We start from the raw sequence: 9,554 nt of genomic DNA, 5'->3' as shown, positions 1-9,554 counted from the left end.
CCAGTCCAGTTCTCAGCCGTGCGCACCAGCCGGCGACCTGGGCACCAGTCATCCCCGACGCCCCTAAGGATGGGGGGGAACACAAACCAGCATGGATGGTCAGCTTAGAACTCACCGGGGCGGGGGTAGGGTGGAGCTGGAGAGAGGGTGGGCATGATTTACAAGCAGATGAAATAGTCCTGTGCAGAAATCAGATGAAGCAAGTTTTCCGGGACAGGCTAACATTTAGATATTCTGTCCTATCTGCTGTCGGTCAAGTGGTGCATCCTGATTTTCAGTCTGCAGATTATGAAAGTGAAGGACATCTCAGGCAGAATTGAGCTTCTAGAGATAAGGAGCAGCAAATATAATCCGGGCTTGGCAGTGACCACATCAGGCATGGTTTATGAGATAATGAATGAAAAGGCTGTTGGAGTCAGGAAGTACCATACAAAAGAAAGAGATCGTTTTATATGATCCGGATCAAGAGCACCTTCCCCCACTCCCCCCTCAGAAGAGCACCTCCTCCCTTCCCTCGGAGAAGGCCCGTGACACACTGCAAACAAGCATGACCTGAATCATAAGTGGGTTCGACTCGCTGCCCTGCCTCCTTCCCGTTGTGCGGCGTTGAATCAGCAGCTTCACCGCTCTGAGCCTCGGTTTCTTCGGCTCTTAAGGGGGAATAATAATACTCAGACCCCACAGAGTAGATGATAGCCATGACAGCACATGTTTGTCCCATGTTACGAGCTGAGCACTGCGCCCACTGCTTTGTACATTTCAGGGCATTGCATCTTCCCAATAGATCGCTGTTTATCAAGAGGAGAGGCCCAGAGGGGACACTGTTCTTAAATTACAGAGTGAAATTCAAACTCAAGTTTATCAGACACTAAGGCTTAGAACTTAACCACCTACTGATTGGTCGGAGAAGAAGCCGGTGATTAAATCTGAGAGCGGCTGGAGAAGTAAGACCTCCGACAAGCTAAGGACGTTGTTGGTCTTTATGGACATTCTAATGGCATGGAGTGAGTTTTGTTCGAAGAGAAGAGAAGGGAGAGGAAAGGGTTTTTTTGATGTTCTTTATTTTTCTCTTTGGACAGGACTTGGTATTTCCCAAGACACTTCACATATGCAATCTCTCTCTCTTCTTTTTTTCTTTCCTTCTTTGTTTTGTTTCGTTTTATTGAACTATAGTTGATTTACAGTGTTGTGTTAGTTTCTGGTATATAGCATAGTGATTCAGATATATATATATATATATATATATATATCTGTATGTATATATACATACATACACACTTTTTCATGGTAGGTTACTATTGAATATAGTACCCCGTGCTATACAGTGAGATCTTGCTGTTTGCTTTATATGTAGCACTTTGTATCTGCTAATCCCAAATTCCTAATTTATTCCTTCCCAAAACCCCAGGACACAATCTCTTTTGGTCCTGATGCTAATCCAATGAGGTACCCAGGACAGATTTCAGTACCTCCACTTTACTGAAGATAAAATGCATCCTAAGTAGCTAAGCGACTGTCCAAAGGCCCCACTAGTGACAAAGGTGCAGGTACAATTTCAGAGGTGGCCACAGGATTAAAAAGAGACAGGTCATGAGCGAGGACTTGGCATGTCGACTGGCATCCAGCAAGCGCTCAATAAATGCTTACAGGATCTGAAAGGGTTTGAAAAGGCTTCCTGGACCATCCTCATCTCCTCTTGTCCCAAGCACGGAATTGCCACTATGAAGCATATTTCAGCTACGGTGCAGAGAGACAGTTTTGGATAACATGGACCATTTGGTGAAAAATTTGGGGTTGTTTTGGACATGGTCAGGGTCAGGTGGACAGGTCTGCAAGGGGCCAGGTGACTGATTCTACCTGTCGCTTCAGGGGACCTCAGAGCAGGACATAATCTAGAGATTGTCCGGTTCCCAGCTCCCAGCTCCCAGGCACTATGACATCCCTAGAGGTCCTGCTGTATCTGAATGCTACCTGCACTGCTCTTTTCTTATAGTTGGCTTGAAATCAACTCATTTTTTAAATTTACATGAATGTTAAATGGTATTGAATAGCAATACATTCTATTTATTCAATATGTGTACATATCATTCAATATTCATTCAGGAAACTGTGGATTTGATCTACTGGGGGAAGGTTTTTCTAACACGTGCATCTGTTCCAGTTCATGTATTTCTAAGAAATACACAGTGATTGAAAAATTAAGATGTGCCCATGGTCCACACTTCTGGAAACTCTGGTTCAGGCACATGCCTTCATTGTCTAAAGGAGAAAATGCAGCATCAGAGAACTTATGACAGAGATAATGAGTGGTACAGGGAGTCTTAAACTCAAGTCGTAGAATCTAGGGCTTTTTGCCAGTAAATGTTCCCTTTTGACCTCAAGCTCTACAACTTAGACCCCTAGAGTTGCCTGGGACCAGTGTTGGACGGTGGGAGATACAACATCAAAGTTTTCCCAGTGGGGACCCAGCTAGAGGGGCTATGGGTGATTCCGGGCTCTCCTCGGTGCTAACTGCCATCTTCTCACAGGCTGTGCATCGCTGTAATCTTGGTTTCTGTGAAAAAAAAAAAAAAAAAGGACAGTAATGTGATTTTAAAAAATATTTTTATAATATGTATGCTTCATAAATCCAGAAAGATGTGCATTGTGCCTTCTGGGAAAAGTTCATTTTTGCTATTTGCTAAGTGTTTACTCTCTGATAGACGTACCTGTCAGTGGCTGAGGATGTGTTTTGCACCAGGCACCGGCTTAAGGCGTTATCCATGCAATGGTGATTGCATTCTCACCAGCTTGGGAGGTAGATTTTCTTTTCTGTGTCTTCCAGCAGCCTTAGTAAGGGTTAGAAGTGGGATCTGAGCTCAGGGGTCTCTCCTACACAGATTTCGCGTCTCAGAGCAGCAGACAGATGTTTAGAGACAGAGCGATGGCCATGCTGGACCTAATGACAGCGCCGTCTCCTCCGAGGCTGGCCTGGAGATGGGAGGGATGCTGCTGGTCCCAATTACCCAAACTGCGGAGGCTGACGAGCAAGGGGTTTATACCATTTGCCCATAAAAATCACACAGCACTTCCGGCTCCAGGTTTTCCTCATCGCTGAGCACACCGCCCCCAGCTGGTCGGACACATTTACATCCAAGGGTGGAAGCACAGACTGCGCCTGCGCGACGGCCTCGCTGATGGGAACCCCGCCTCCCTGCAAAGGGCGACTTCAGAAAGGCTTGCCATCTGATAGTCAACGGCTCGTCCTGCCCGTCAGGGGGGAGTTAAAACATAGTTAAAGTTTAGTGGACTTCATCTACTTAATAATAAAAGTAATAATGGCCCAATTAATAGCAATCCTGTGCACTTTTATGGATGCTTTCATCTGAGAATCAAAGTGGTTTGGAAGAGAAGCCATCATTAGGCTGATTTTACAGATGAGAAAAGTCAAATGACTTGCCCAAGGTCAGGGCTGAGTCAGCCCTGGAGGGAGAAAGCCAGGCTCCCTCGTTCTGTCTCTCCCTCCCTCCCTCCCTGTGCCTGGCACTTAGGCAGTATCTTTCATCTGAGAATCTTAAATTAATCTCCCAACAATTATCACCATTCATCGGTGGCCAGAAAAAAAAAAAAAATCGCTACCTGGTTGGCCCAGCAGCGGAAGTCTCCATCCTGTGCCACCTCTCCAGGTCGGCAGGGAAGAGTGGGTGCTGTGTACCCTCCCAGGCTGGGCCCAGGGTCCTGGGTCTCCCCACTCGGTTGATCTAAGGCCCCGTGAAACCTAGCAACTGGGAAGAAAACAAGCAACAGGCCCAGTATCTGAAGCTGTTTCCCGAAAGTCATTTTGATGATACCGGCTTTGAGGGTTTGTTTATTCAAACTCACATAAATCCAGACATCAGGGCACGAGGTAAAAACAGAAGTTGGAGTCAGATACATCTGGATTTGAATTTTGACTCTGCCACTTATTGGCTGTGTGCCCTTAGACAAACTGCTTGCCCTCTCTGAGCCTCAATGTCTTTATTGGTAAAATCAGTACTAATGTATCTCAGGTGATTTTGACTCCAGCAAAATCAACTGCACATGGTCTCTGTCTCCTTCTGTAATTGAAATACTGCGAAATGATATTTTGCATTTATAGTCTTTAATATACTGTACCTTGCCGTATACATTCTAGAATATTAATATGCCCATGGTGCAGAGAACACATCCCAAACCAAATACACCAACATTTATGGGTAGATATTTTTAAAGGATTTTCAAGAATAATTTTAGCAATATTCAATTTTTGCCTTCCACTCTGATCAGAGGCGCTGATGTCCTTCCGCTTAATAGCCATTTGTGACCATTGGGAGGTTAGAAGGAACAGAACGTGTCTGAGCCACTGGGCGCACCCCAGTGGGAACGATTTTCATTAGGTACAGCCTAACAGAAGTACAAAGGTGAAAAAAAATTAAAATAAAACAAAAATGTCTTGCCTCTAAGAAAGGAAAAAAGGAGTCGAAAGAAGAGGCAGAAGGAGAGAAAGGGCTGCCCTGAGCGGCCGTGATCGGCGGGCAGGTGCGGGGCTGCGGGGATGGTGGTCCTCAGCCCCACGACGGCCTCCGGGAAGATGCCGCCTGCGCGCATCTCTATCTCGCCGCGCAGATGAGGAAGCAGGCTCGGAGTCAGGACAGAACCTGTCCAGGTTCACTGAGCTAGTAAGCGGCTAATAGGGATTTGAGCTGCAGCCTGTCTGATCCCCAAGCCTGTGTTCTCTATCGGGTACTTGGAAGCCTTCTTCCTTAGAATACATTTTTCCCAGATTGGGTGACGAAGAGTGTATCCGCTTATGCCCGTCAGGGTCCTGGCAAGAAACAGCTGACACATTCACCCGAGACCCTGAGGGTTAATGAGAATCAAAGATGTGGGCAAGGTGAGATTCAGGGCCTGGGTAGCCACTCCCCCAGACCCAAAGGGACGAGGGGAAGCAAGAGTTCCTGGACACTGAGCAGAGAGAGCTCTGCAGAGGGGTCCCTTCAGCAGGGTGGGCTGGGGTGTGGATAATAAATTCCCCGCCTCCCCCTTCTCTCTCCGTCCAATGTCCAGCTGGGCTCCTTACAGGCCAAATCATTATGAAAAGCAGAAGGAAGGGACTCTGTTTTCTAGGTCAGCCTCCTGGGACAAAAAGTGGAAGGGGGAAGAGTAGAGAGCAGATGTGGGGTGGGACAATGAAAGGACCCATCTTCAGTTATGAAGAGCCTCAGTGTCCAGACCGCCTCTCCTCCCAGAGCCAGGTGCTAAAGTCCCGGCTGGTCAGCCCTAACTTGTTCTAAGAGTCCTTGGAAGGTCTTGTCAGTAGCATCCCTCGAAGCTGGTGAGAGAGGCACGTCCAGTTCATTTCACAGATGAAGCAGCTGAGGTGCAAGAACAGGAAATGATTGACACAAACACAACGAGGGACATCGCCAGAAAAGGAAGATGGTGGATGGATTGCTCCTTCTGGCCCCCAACTAGCATATTCATTCATCCATCCCTCCGTCCATCCATCCATCCCTCCATCCGTCCATCCATTCAGGAATTATCTAACTATCTATGAAGTAACCGCGGTGTCGCAGACATCCTAATCGACAGAAAGCCTGGGGCGATGATGTATGTTTTCACTCTCCCATGGCTCAATTATATTGATAATCACCGACATTTATTCAGTGCTTACTGTTTGCCAGGGACTGTGCGAAGAATTTGTCTCTCGCTGCATTATCTCATTTAATCCCCCAATAACTCTCGGAGGGAGGTAGCATTGTTACGGTCTCCAGTTTACCAACAGGAAGTCGAGCCTTAGAGAGATTAAGGAACTTGTCCAGAGTTCCCCCAGCTGGGAGGTCTAGCTCCTTCTGACTCCTGAAGCTAGTGTTGAAGTCCCATGCTGCGTTTCAGCGCCCCACACTGGCCACCAGCAGGATGCGCGCCGCCCACAGACCGGCTTTATTTGTTTTTAACTAAGCCAACATGCAAACGCTGAGAGATTTCATTTTTAAAAATCCAGATTTCCTCACTTTTCTGATGAGAGTCTGGAAGACCTGGCCATGTGGGGCCTGCGTTTCTTTCTGGCACAACTGCATGTCTGTGTAGTTTGTTCATAGAAGCACCCCCCACCCCCCCGCCACCTGTCTCCATAGGGGACCAGATTCGTGGTCCTGGAGGGTCTGCCTCTTCCTTCCATGGCAAAATGCAATGCGGGGTGAGCACCCCTAGGATGGGGGCTGGAGCTTTTACCCTGGAAAGGGTCACTTTTCTTGCTACTTGGCCAAACCCCTGGGAAACCCTCAGACACAAAGGATTCAGGGCAGTAAACAGCTAATAACGTACCTGGCCTCTGCTCCTCCCGGCCGGGCCCCGGCCATGCAGTACAAAAGGCAGTCAGTCCCACGATGCCAGGAAAATGCCCGGCCACCGAGGCCCGTCTCCAAATGCAGCCCATGGCAACCCCATTGAAAGCACAGAAAACGCTTTCAACAATATCACCTTTTATCTTCGCTTTGTGGGCCAAAGGGATAAAACACAGTTGCCAAACACAAATTAATGTGTAATTATTTTCCTGGCCTGAATCATTTTCTTTCATGTGTCAGAGCATGCTGAGCAAATAGCGCCACACCTCAAACTTTAATTGTGGTAATCGGGGCACTGAGCCACAAGCAAGTCTTTTTCTAATGCCTCCTTTAGTGCTGACTTTCAAGTTGAAGCAACCGACTTTCTTCTTCCCCCTCCCCGTCTCTTCTTTTTAAGAAAAAGACATATATTAGCCGGAGAGGTCTCAAGGCTGCTGCAACCTGTATCATGCCGGCTTGGCTATAGGAACGAGCCCCACCCCCACCCCCCCGAATATAAACACAACCATCTTTGACAGGTGACTTAGTGCGCTAATGGCTGTTCTTTTCTCTCATTCATTGGGTGACTAATTATTTGCTTAGCGAGTTTGAGACCACCTATCTTTGTATTAATACTATAATAGGATGTATGCCCTGTTGTCTGTCTGCTAAGATGGTCTTGAAGTTTGAGTCGCATGAAACTAGCTTGCGACTAGAGAAGGGGGGGTTTCCTGCGGGCCTCTGTCAAAAGGAACATCGATTGGGGTCTTCTGATCCTCTAAGCTTTGTGTTGTAAGGAATTCTGAGCTGTTTCTTCTTTCTGCCTCAGCAGACATAAGGCGACACTCCCAGGTCCATGACGATGGCGTAGCATGAGAAACCAGCTCCTCAATCACAGGGAAATCACCTCCCTCTTCTCACTGGGGCAGACCATGTTCAAAGGTGTTTCTGGGGAATCAAAACACAACTGTACTTCTCCGTTACCTCTGGTCCCTCAGCGCCGGGCACAACATCGTCATTAACTGGGAGCTCCATCAACTCTTCTTAAGGCTCATTTGGGGTCCTTTGGGGGTGAGGGAAGATGGTGGGGCAGATGACTACACTCTTCTATAAGGAATCCATGAATTTTGAACACGAGACAGAAAAAGACCCTGAGTCTAGAAATGTTCTCCCCTTTCCATTTTAGCATTTTTCATTACGAAGTGCCCAGCCCACGAGTGTTTGTATTCACACCACTGACACAAGGTAGGTGCCCAGTAATATATGACAAGTGGAGGAATAAATTATGCACAAGTGAGTATCTTCAGAAAGTTTGTCTTAGAGGGATTTTGCGTGGGATAGGCTTAATTCTTTATTTATGCAGTCGTGCAAAGATGCATGCATTTATTCAACAATTGTTAAGTATCTACCCCAAGAACTGAGGATTTTGATAAAAAGACTCAATCCCTGCTCTCAAGAGGAGTCTGGAAGAAGTGGACACAGCTGGAAAGTTTCAGAGCCCTGGATTTAGGACCACTATGGAGAGAAACGCAGCTGGATCGGGCAACACCAACAGGAACCACCTTATCAGGGATGCGCTCCTGGTTCTTCCGGTGGTTCCTTGAATGCCGTTTGACATGATGTGTTCACGGACACTAACCATTAAGATGATGGTGAAACAGGAAGGGCTATGTTGGAACCGCACTTGTTTATCAACGGCGTGAGCAACTGCTTGGCTAAATTGAATAGCAGTTTTCAAATATTGGAAGAATATTTTCTTCCATTTTGTGGGTGCTATTCCCAAAGCAATGGCTACAGGTGTGACACTCTTGCAAGTTTAAGCTGCATTATTGAGATTCTCACCATCACTTTGCTAAATCGAATCGATCAACCCAACGTTGAACTAAGCCCTTATCAGTTTGCCGATTTCCACGTGGTAAATATTCCAGCCGTGGCCGACTTCAAAGCTACCAATGTGATATCACTGAGGGGACACCATAGGGCCCCATTATGTGGAATCTGCACCAGACAGACACCCTGGATGTAAATAATCTTCAGAGCGTAGATAATAGTAAAATGTAATAAAATAATTAGGAAGTGATGAGTGTTGAGTATTTATGACCTTTGTTTTTAATATAATTTACTTAATTATAAGTGTTTATAATTTAATCTTTAATAATTGCTGTGTTTAACAACCAGCTTGCAAAATCCCTGACAATTTAATAATTGGCTTTCTCAGACTGGTAAGGGCAGGCTCTGGCACATTCCTGGGCCTAATCCAACGTGGGAGGTCAAGGAGGGCTTCCCAAAGGAGGTGGTGATTCCTGAGCTGAGAGGCACCATAGTGTGGGGAAGACACTGGGCTCCAGCCAAATTCCTGCTCCGGGGATTTAAATCCCAGGTCTGCCTCTTCCTGGCTCTGTGACCTTGTTAGTTACTTCGCTATTCTCTGCCTCAGTTTCCAGTTCCTTAAAGTGGGAATGATAATGCCTAACTCACAGAGTTGTTTTGTGCACGAGGTGTCTGGCCCCTCGAGGTGCTCTCACGTTGGAGCCCCGGGAAGGTGAGGGAGGATGGGGAGCAATCCAGACGGACGGGGAGATCTAACGCACAAAGGCAACCGGGGAGAGAGACAGGGGCTCATGGAAATGGCCGGTTGTTCTGCAGACGCAGCATCCACGAAAGGACAAATGAGGCTGGCAGGGTCGGCAGGGGCCTTGAATGTCACCCTTAGAAACTTGGCCTTGATCCTGGTGGTGGGTCGCTGTGCTCTCGGGGAGGTCTGTCTGGGCTTGTCTCCCCATCTTTAAAATAGAGCTCGCCCAGCCCATGTCACCACTTAGGATGATCATGGCCATTACAAGGACTACAGGAAAATGCTCCATGTGGAGCCTGGCAAACGTAGAAATGGTTTGGTTATCATTGCTTTTATTATTCCCAGAGCCCTGCTCTGTGCCTGGGAATGAGAGATGAGTGAACGTTTGTGACGCTGGATTGCCTCAGGCAAAGATGCTCTCCCTCTCCCCCTCCCATGCCCTGGTGCGCAGGGCAGATGACCCCCAGGTAGAGCCGGCAAGGCCTCTGGGAGGGATCTACCTGCTGCAGCCGGGGCTTGACTAGAAGTGGCTTTCCCCTGGGTGGCGATCTGGAGGGCGCAAGAGGTCAGCACCTGCGGGGGGGGGGGCTCTTTAAGTCCCTCTGAAGGAGATCACACCAGGTGGCGTCCCCACAGCCCACGGAAGCTGCTGTCAG

General features: G+C 47.6%; 1 long non-coding RNA gene across 3 annotated transcripts; it reads right to left on the bottom strand.

Annotated features, from left to right (window-relative positions):
- Positions 1-1,063: 1,063 nt before the first annotated feature.
- On the bottom strand, positions 1,064-6,510 carry LOC116285025 (uncharacterized). 3 transcript variants are annotated; one of them, XR_012063073.1, is made up of 4 exons: positions 6,325-6,510; positions 3,619-5,372; positions 2,709-3,245; positions 1,064-2,554 (listed from the first exon to the last, which is right to left on the bottom strand). It is a non-coding gene; the product is annotated as an uncharacterized lncRNA (long non-coding RNA). The 3 variants fall into 3 exon arrangements; XR_012063075.1 differs by having other exon boundaries at positions 2,709-2,828; XR_012063074.1 differs by having other exon boundaries at positions 3,619-3,764; positions 6,325-6,507.
- Between the last annotated feature and the right edge of the window lie 3,044 nt (positions 6,511-9,554).

The sequence above is a fragment of the Vicugna pacos genome, chromosome 22 (genome assembly GCF_048564905.1).
Source record: "Vicugna pacos chromosome 22, VicPac4, whole genome shotgun sequence".
Lineage (NCBI taxonomy): Eukaryota > Metazoa > Chordata > Mammalia > Artiodactyla > Camelidae > Vicugna > Vicugna pacos.
This window is presented reverse-complemented; position numbering and strand designations above follow the sequence as displayed.